The 9,450-nt window shown below is 38.7% G+C and overlaps 1 protein-coding gene across 1 annotated transcript in view; it reads left to right on the forward strand.

Moving 5' to 3' along the window:
- The window catches only part of LOC106598169 (sodium/potassium-transporting ATPase subunit beta-3), a 35,526-nt gene that overhangs the window by 13,431 nt on the left and 12,645 nt on the right, over positions 1-9,450 (forward strand). The gene's annotated exons all lie outside the window — the stretch shown is intronic.

The raw sequence follows: 9,450 nt of genomic DNA on the forward strand, positions 1-9,450 counted from the left end.
AAAACACGTTAATAAGGATGAATGATCTAAAACACATAAGGATGAATGATCTGAAACACATAAGGATGAATGATCTAAAACACATAAGGATGAATGATCTAAAACACATAAGGATGAATGATCTAAAACACATAAGGATGAATGATCTAAAACACATAAGGATGAATGATCTAAAACACATAAGGATGCATGATCTAAAACACGTTAATAAGGATGAATGATCTAAAACACGTTAATAAGGATGAATGATTTAAAACACGTTAATAAGGATGAATGATCTAAAACACATAAGGATGAATGATCTAAAACACATAAGGATGAATGATCTAAAACACGTAAGGATGAATGACTGAAACACATAAGGATGAATGATCTAAAACACGTTAATAAGGATGAATGATCTAAAACACATAAGGATGAATGATCTAAAACACATAAGGATGAATGATCTAAAACACATAAGGATGAATGACTGAAACACGTAAGGATGAATGATCTAAAACACATAAGGATGAATGATCTAAAACACATAAGGATGAATGATCTAAAACACATAAGGATGAATGATCTAAAACACATAAGGATGAATGATCTAAAACACATAAGGATGAATGATCTAAAACACATAAGGATGAATGATCTAAAACACGTTAATAAGGATGAATGATCTAAAACACATAAGGATGAATGATCTAAAACACATAAGGATGAATGACTGAAACACGTAAGGATGAATGATCTAAAACACATAAGGATGAATGATCTAAAACACATAAGGATGAATGATCTAAAACACATAAGGATGAATGATCTAAAACACGTTAATAAGGATGAATGATCTAAAACACTTTAATAAGGATGAATGATCTAAAACACATAAGGATGAATGATCTAAAACACATAAGGATGAAAGATCTAAAACACATAAGGATGAATGATCTAAAACACATAAGGATGAATGATCTAAAACACATAAGGATGAATGATCTGAAACACATAAGGATGAATGATCTAAAACACATAAGGATGAATGATCTAAAACACATAAGGATGAATGATCTAAAACACATAAGGATGAATGATCTAAAACACGTTAATAAGGATGAATGATCTAAAACACGTTAATAAGGATGAATGATCTAAAACACGTTAATAAGGATGAATGATCTAAAACACATAAGGATGAATGATCTAAAACACATAAGGATGAATGATCTAAAACACGTAAGGATGAATGACTGAAACACATAAGGATGAATGATCTAAAACACGTTAATAAGGATGAATGATCTAAAACACATAAGGATGAATGATCTAAAACACATAAGGATGAATGATCTAAAACACATAAGGATGAATGACTGAAACACGTAAGGATGAATGATCTAAAACACATAAGGATGAATGATCTAAAACACATAAGGATGAATGATCTAAAACACATAATGATGAATGATCTAAAACACATAAGGATGAATGATCTAAAACACATAAGGATGAATGATCTAAAACACGTTAATAAGGATGAATGATCTAAAACACATAAGGATGAATGATCTAAAACACGTTAATAAGGATGAATGATCTAAAACACATAAGGATGAATGATCTAAAACACATAAGGATGAATGATCTAAAACACATAAGGATGAATGATCTAAAACACATAAGGATGAATGATCTAAAACACATAAGGATGAATGATCTAAAACACATAAGGATGAATGATCTAAAACACGTAAGGATGAATGATCTAAAACACGTTAATAAGGATGAATGATCTAAAACACATAAGGATGAATGATCTAAAACACATAAGGATGAATGATCTAAAACACGTAAGGATGAATGATCTAAAACACATAAGGATGAATGATCTAAAACACATAAGGATGAATGATCTAAAACACATAAGGATGAATGATCTAAAACACATAAGGATGAATGATCTAAAACACATAAGGATGAATGATCTAAAACACGTTAATAAGGATGAATGATCTAAAACACATAAGGATGAATGATCTAAAACACTTTAATAAGGATGAATGATCTAAAACACATAAGGATGAATGATCTAAAACACATAAGGATGAATGATCTAAAACACGTAAGGATGAATGACTGAAACACATAAGGATGAATGATCTAAAACACGTTAATAAGGATGAATGATCTAAAACACATAAGGATGAATGATCTAAAACACATAAGGATGAATGATCTAAAACACATAAGGATGAATGACTGAAACACGTAAGGATGAATGATCTAAAACACATAAGGATGAATGATCTAAAACACATAAGGATGAATGATCTAAAACACATAATGATGAATGATCTAAAACACATAAGGATGAATGATCTAAAACACATAAGGATGAATGATCTAAAACACGTTAATAAGGATGAATGATCTAAAACACATAAGGATGAATGATCTAAAACACATAAGGATGAATGATCTAAAACACATAAGGATGAATGATCTAAAACACATAAGGATGAATGATCTAAAACACATAAGGATGAATGATCTAAAACACATAAGGATGAATGATCTAAAACACATAAGGATGAATGATCTAAAACACATAAGGATGAATGATCTAAAACACATAAGGATGAATGATCTAAAACACATAAGGATGAATGATCTAAAACACATAAGGATGAATGATCTAAAACACATAAGGATGAATGATCTAAAACACGTTAATAAGGATGAATGATCTAAAACACATAAGGATGAATGATCTAAAACACTTTAATAAGGATGAATGATCTAAAACACATAAGGATGAATGATCTAAAACACATAAGGATGAATGATCTAAAACACGTAAGGATGAATGACTGAAACACATAAGGATGAATGATCTAAAACACGTTAATAAGGATGAATGATCTAAAACACATAAGGATGAATGATCTAAAACACATAAGGATGAATGATCTAAAACACATAAGGATGAATGACTGAAACACGTAAGGATGAATGATCTAAAACACATAAGGATGAATGATCTAAAACACATAAGGATGAATGATCTAAAACACATAAGGATGAATGATCTAAAACACATAAGGATGAATGATCTAAAACACATAAGGATGAATGATCTAAAACACATAAGGATGAATGATCTAAAACACGTTAATAAGGATGAATGATCTAAAACACGTTAATAAGGATGAATGATCTAAAACACATAAGGATGAATGATCTAAAACACATAAGGATGAATGATCTAAAACACGTTAATAAGGATGAATGATCTAAAACACATAAGGATGAATGATCTAAAACACATAAGGATGAATGATCTAAAACACATAAGGATGAATGATCTAAAACACATAAGGATGAATGATCTAAAACACATAAGGATGAATGATCTGAAACACATAAGGATGAATGATCTAAAACACATAAGGATGAATGATCTAAAACACATAAGGATGAATGATCTAAAACACGTTAATAAGGATGAATGATCTAAAACACGTTAATAAGGATGAATGATCTAAAACACGTTAATAAGGATGAATGATCTAAAACACATAAGGATGAATGATCTAAAACACATAAGGATGAATGATCTAAAACACGTAAGGATGAATGACTGAAACACATAAGGATGAATGATCTAAAACACGTTAATAAGGATGAATGATCTAAAACACATAAGGATGAATGATCTAAAACACATAAGGATGAATGATCTAAAACACATAAGGATGAATGACTGAAACACGTAAGGATGAATGATCTAAAACACATAAGGATGAATGATCTAAAACACATAAGGATGAATGATCTAAAACACATAAGGATGAATGATCTAAAACACATAAGGATGAATGATCTAAAACACATAAGGATGAATGATCTAAAACACATAAGGATGAATGATCTAAAACACATAAGGATGAATGATCTAAAACACATAAGGATGAATGATCTAAAACACATAAGGATGAATGATCTAAAACACATAAGGATGAATGATCTAAAACACGTAAGGATGAATGATCTAAAACACGTTAATAAGGATGAATGATCTAAAACACATAAGGATGAATGATCTAAAACACATAAGGATGAATGATCTAAAACACGTAAGGATGAATGATCTAAAACACATAAGGATGAATGATCTAAAACACGTTAATAAGGATGAATGATCTAAAACACATAAGGATGAATGATTTAAAACACATAAGGATGAATGATCTAAAACACATAAGGATGAATGATCTAAAACACATAAGGATGAATGATCTAAAACACATAAGGATGAATGATCTAAAACACATAAGGATGAATGATCTAAAACACATAAGGATGAATGATCTAAAACACATAAGGATGAATGATCTAAAACACATAAGGATGAATGATCTGAAACACATAAGGATGAATGATCTAAAACACATAAGGATGAATGATCTAAAACACGTAAGGATGAATGATCTAAAACACGTAAGGATGAATGATCTAAAACACATAAGGATGAATGATCTAAAACACATAAGGATGAATTATCTAAAACACATAAGGATTAATGATCTAAAACACGTATTCCCAAACAACGCCGTCGAGGCTACGCCAAATAAAAATGTGATTCACATTTAAAAAAATAAAATGAATACTATGTCATCACATTTTCAAACAGTCCATTTATATTTTCCAACTGGGCTATACATTTTGGTGAGTTTTTTTTATCGCCTGAGTAGCCTCGTTTCACTGCCAAAAATAAAATTAAACCATCTAGTGTTCAGCGAAATAACAACACAATGTCAAATACAGGTGGCCTAGTCAAATAATTAACATCCAATCACATTAACCGTTACTCTCTCACGGGAATTCCATTGACGGTCCGTATGTAGCCGAACATAGCTGCTGCTCATTCCGTTTGCTCGAAAATTGATAAATGGTTAAAGAAAGTAAGGCCGTGTCCATAGAGACACATACCAGCTCTACTGGTAGTACTGCTACTACCAGCAGTACTACACCTGCACCTGTCGACGACACAAGTTGTTCTGCTTCTACGAGCACATCCAATGCTAACATCAGTCATTCTACATTTGTTGTTAGCCCAGCTAGCATGGACACTGACAGTTGTGAATCTGATGCAGCAGAAGAGCCACTGCCCCCTTACCCGGGAAAGCACCGAACAACAGACAGGGATGTTGGACCATCGAAGAGGCGCAAATATGATGAGAGCTACATTGATTTGGGGTTCACTTATAATGGGAGTAATGCCTTTCCTCAGCCATAGTGTGTTATATGTGTAAAAGTACTATCTCACAACCCCATGAAACCATCACTCTTGCACAGACATTTAGAAACAAAACATGCCAATTGAAAAATAAGCCACGGGAGTTTTTTGAGCGAGAATTAAGACGACTTTCGAGTAGTAATGTATAAAAGCAACAGATACCATTAATAAGAAGGGGCTAGAAGAGTCTTATATGGTGAGCTACCGAGTGGCTAGGACAGGCAAGACTTAATTCTTCCTGCTGCTGTGGATATGGCTGGGACAATGCTGGGGGAAAAGGCCAACAAAAACTATAAAGACAATGCCTTCATCAAACAACACTGTTTCACGACGCATCAGTGACATGGCAGAAGATGTTTTGAAACAATTACTGCTTCGCATACAAGCCAGTGAATTCTATGCGTTACAGCTGGATGAGTCAACAGACGTGGCAGGCCTGGCACAGCTCCTGGTATATGTCTGTTACATTTATGGGGGGTCAATTAAGGAAGACATCCTCTTCTGCAAACCACTGGAAACCAGGACAACAGGAGAGAATATTTTTAAAGTACTGGACAGCTTTGTGACATTAAATGGACTTTGGTGGTCAAGATGTGTTGGTATCTGTACTGATGGCGCTAAAGCCATGACAGGGAGACATAGTGGAGTGGTAACACGCGTGCAAGCAGTTGCTCCTGACACCTCTTGGGTACACTGCAGCATCCACTTGCTACCAAGGGAATGCCTGACAGCTTGAAAGATGTTTTGGACACTACAGTGAAAATGGTTAACTTTGTTAAAGCAAGGCCCCTGAACTCTCGTGTATTTTCTGCACTATGCAATGATATGGGCAGCGACCATGTAACACTTTTACAACATACAGAAGTGCGCTGGTTATCAAGGGGCAAAGTATTGACACGTTTTTTTTTAAATTGAGAGACGAGCTTAAAGTTTTCTTTACTGACCATAATTTTCACTTGTCTGACCGCTTGCATGATGATGAGTGTCTCACACAACTGGCCTATCTGGGTGATGTTTTTTCTCGCCTGAATGATCTGAATCTAGGATTACAGGGACACTCCGCATTATATTCAATGTGCGAGACAAAATTGAGGCTATGATTAAGAAGTTGGAGCTTTTCTCTGTCTGCATTAACAAGGACAACGCACAGGTCTTTCCATCATTGTATGATTTTGTGTGCAAATGAACTCAAGCTTACGGACAATGTCAAATGTGATATAGCGAAGCACCTGAGTGAGTTGGGTGTGCAATTACTCAGGTACTTACCCGAAATGGATGACACAAACAACTGGATTTGTTATCCCTTTCATGCCCTGCCTCCAGCCCACTTACCGATATCTGAACAAGAGAGCCTCATCAAAATTGCAACAAGCGGTTCAGTGAAAATTGAATTCAATCAGAAGCCACTGCCAGATTTCTGGATTTGGCTGCGCTCAGAGTATCCTGCCTTGGCAAATCGCACTGATGCCCTTTGCAACCATGTACCTATGTGAGAGTGGATTCTCGGCCCTCACTAGCATGCAAACTAAATACAGGCACAGACTGTGTGTGGAAAATCATTTAAGACAGACTCTCTCCAATACAACCCAACATTGCAGAGTTATGTGCATCCTTTCAAGCACACCCTTCTCATTAACCTGTGGTGAGTTATTCACAATTTTTGATGAACAAATAAGGTTTTATATGTAAGAAGGCTAAATAAAGAGCAACATTATTGATTATTATTATATTGCTATTTGTACCTTGGTCCTATAGAGCTCTTTGTCACTTCCCACGAGCCGGGTTCTGACAAAACCTCACACTCATTCTGATGTTTAATAAATGTATCATATAGTGTGTGTGTGTGTGTATGGCAGGCTTACAGTGTTGGCAAAAAACAACATTTGAGAGCGCCCTGACCCTGGTGTTAGAGGGGGTACGCAGCTGGAGGTTGAATGTTTGAAGGGGTAGGGGACTATAAAACATTTGAGAACCACTGATCTACAACACATGAATAAGGATGAATGAAATAAAACACATGAATAAGGATGAATGAAATAAAACACATGAATAAGGATGAATGAAATGAAACACATGAATAAGGATGAATGAAATGAAACACATTAATAAGGATGAATGAAATGAAACACATTAATAAGGATGAATGATATAAAACACATTAATAAGGATTAATGATGTAAAACACATTAATAAGGATGTCACGCTCGTCGTTAGAAATGGCGGACCAAAACGCAGCAGGTATGTGTATACTCATCCTCTTTATTTACGGGAAAAGAAGGAAAAACCAAACAAACACGTATACAAAAATAACAAAACGATGAACGACAAAATAACAGTCTGGCAAGGCACACGGCTAAACACGGAACAATCACCCACAAACACACAGACAAACACACCCAACTAATATAGGACTTCCAATCAAAGGCAACACCACACAGCTGCCTTCAATTGGAAGTCCACCCCAATTAACTCTACATAGAAACACACTTACTAGACTACACATAGAAATACATAAACATAGACCATAAACCAAAAACCCGGAAATACTAAATCAAACACCCTTTTACCAAAACACCACCCCGGACCACATAAAACAAATACCCTCTGCCACGTCCTGACCAAACTACAATAACAATTAACCCTTATACTGGCCAGGACGTGACAGTATCCCCCCCTTAAAGGTGCTAACCCCGGAAGCACCTTACATTTTTTTTTTTTTTTTAAACACAACCCCAAACAACAAAACAAAAATTCCCCTCTACTAAAAGGGAGGGAAGGGAGGGTGGCTGCCGTCAACGACGGCACTGTGCTACACCCCCCCTCCCCAACCCACCTATATCAGGAGGTGGCTCCGGTTCTGGCCATTCCAGGCAGTCGGGCCACTCTGGCAGCTCGGGGCAGTCTGGCCAGTCTGGCAGCTTGGGGCAGTCTGGGCAGTCCGGGCAGTCCGGCGGCTCGGGGCAGTCCGGCGGCTCCGGCGGTTCGGGGCAGTCCGGCCACTCCGGCGGTTCGGGGCAGTCCGGTGACTGTTGACTGGCGGGCAGCTCCGGTGACTGTTGACTGGCGGGCAGCTCCGGTGACTGTTGACTGGCGGGCAGCTCCGGTGACTGTTGACTGGCGGGCAGCTCCGGTGACTTGACTGGCGGGCAGCTCCGGTGACTGTTGACTGGCGGGCAGCTCCGGTGACTGTTGACTGGCGGGCAGCTCCGGTGACTGTTGACTGGCGGGCAGCTCTGGTGACTGTTGACTGGCGGGCAGCTCTGGTGACTGTTGACTAGCGAGGCTGGGTTTACGCACTTGAAGCCTGGTGCGTGGTGCAGGTACTGGGCGTACCAGTTTGGGAACACGCACCTCCAGGCTAGTGCGGGGAGCGGGAACAGGACGAGTCGGACTGGGTTGACGCACTTCCGGGTCCGCACGAGAGACAGGAGCTGGAAACCCAGGGCTATGGAGGCGCACAGGCGGTCTTGATCTTACCTCCTGCACAACCCGTCCTGGATGGATGGAACTAGTAGCCCTGCACGAGCGGGGTGCTTGTACAGGGCGGACTGGGTTGTGCAGGGGCCTGATGGTAGCCGTGCGTAGAGCGGGAGTTGGGTAGCCTGGTCCTCTGAGGCGTACCGGCGACCAGATGCGCTGCGCAGGCATCCTCCTACCAGGCTGGATGCCCGCTCTAGCACGGCACCTGCGAGGGGCTGGAATAACGCGCACCGGACTGTGCGTGCGTATGGGTGAGATAGTGCGCTCCTCAGCGAAACATGGCGCTCTCCACCTCATACGCTCCTCCATATAACCACGGGTAGCTGGCTTCCGGCTCTTTCTAGGCCTAGCCAAACTATCCGTGTGCCCCCCCAAAAAATTTTTTATTGGGGGTGCCTCTCGTGCTTCTCCCTCAGCGCGTCCAAGGCCTCGTACCTCCGCCTCTCTGCCTTGGCTGCCTCAATTTCCCACTGCGGACGGCGATAATCCCCAGCCTGGTGCCAAGGTCCAGAACTTCCTCCCAGGTCCATCTCTCCCGCCAGTCCAACTCGAAGTCCCTTTTCTTCTGCTGCTTGGTCCTGTGTTGGTGGGTGATTCTGTTACGCTCGTCGTTAGAAATGGCGGACCAAAACGCAGCAGGTATGTGTATACTCATCCTCTTTATTTACGGGAAAAGAAGGAAA

The sequence above is a fragment of the Salmo salar genome, chromosome 03, assembly GCF_965601325.2.
Source record: "Salmo salar chromosome 03, fSalSal1, whole genome shotgun sequence".
Classification (NCBI taxonomy): Eukaryota; Metazoa; Chordata; class Actinopteri; order Salmoniformes; family Salmonidae; genus Salmo; species Salmo salar.